Below are 1,186 nucleotides of genomic sequence, written 5' to 3'. Positions count from 1 at the left end.
GGGAGGGTGGTAGCACCTGATTGGCTGTTTTCTTAAGTTTCACTTTTGCTTGCTTTCCGATTCGGAATTTACCGATTCGGTATTTACCGATTCGGTATTTCCCATTCATTCCTATGGGCCTTTTGGCCCATAGGAATAAATGGGAAATACCGATTTGGTAAATACCGATTTGGTAAATACCGATTCGGTAAATGCCGATTCAGTAAATTCCGAAAGTCAGATTCCGAATTTTACAGAATCGGTAAAAAATACCGATTTTTTATCTACATCTCATTTACCGATTCATGAATACCGAATCAGTAAAATTCGGTATTTAAGAATCGGTAAATGTGATTTACCTACATCTGGCCCCAAATTCCTAACTTTCACGCTGGAAACCGAAAAAAAATCTGTACTTTGTTTCTGCTACTTGTTTTCACCTTAAAAGTTGTGGCCTCATCGAAGGGCTGGTGGGCTGTGAGTGCTGTGGCGGTGCTGCCCCCTGGCGGTCACCCTGCGCATGGGAAGAAGCCAGGGTGCACCTGAGCTGGTCCTCCCTCCTCTGTGTTAACCAATCGAGTGTCAGGACTGTGGTGGGTGCTGTTAGTAGGGTGAGAGTGGAGCCCCCTTGAGGGAAGCCTGGGGCCTATGATAAGTGCAGGGGGAGAGGGGGTGTGACTTGGGCCCCTGGAGGGAGCCTGGGGCCTCTGACAGGTGCAGGGCAGGGGTGTGGGGGGGTTAATCAAGGAAGCAGCTGGACTGTAACTGGAGAGGGGTCTGTGGAGCCCTCAGCCTGGTGAGCAGACACAGGAGTGAAGGGGTGTCCTGGGGAGAGGGGCGTGGCTTTGTCTGGCTCAAGGGGGGTGGGGCAGTAAGAGGCAATCCGGGGGCTGCTGCTGTCCTCTGGTCCTGGGCTCAGTGTCTGGAGAAGTTCCAGGGTTGTAAATAATGAGACATGAGCAGGTTGTTGCACAAATCATGACCCTTCATTCCTTCTGGTTTGTCAGGAGTGGGGGGTCTGTGACCCCATTGATGGTCAGACCCTGAGGGTGGCAGTGTGACTTAGTGTACAGAAAGAAGTCTGACAGGATGGACATCTCTCATGAGCACTGACCTAAAAGTGCCATCTATTGCCTCCCATATGGTCTAGCGGTTAGGATTCCTGGTTTTCACCCAGGCGGCCCGGGTTCGACTCCCGGTATGGGAA

At 51.2% G+C, this 1,186-nt stretch overlaps 1 non-coding gene across 1 annotated transcript; it reads left to right on the top strand.

Moving 5' to 3' along the window:
- Nucleotides 1-1,114: 1,114 nt before the first annotated feature.
- Nucleotides 1,115-1,186, top strand: TRNAE-UUC (transfer RNA glutamic acid (anticodon UUC)). Its single transcript has one exon. It is a non-coding gene; the product is annotated as a tRNA-Glu (tRNA).

This window comes from Lissotriton vulgaris, chromosome 1_1 (genome assembly GCF_964263255.1).
Source record: "Lissotriton vulgaris chromosome 1_1, aLisVul1.2, whole genome shotgun sequence".
Taxonomy (NCBI): Eukaryota; Metazoa; Chordata; class Amphibia; order Caudata; family Salamandridae; genus Lissotriton; species Lissotriton vulgaris.
This window is presented reverse-complemented; position numbering and strand designations above follow the sequence as displayed.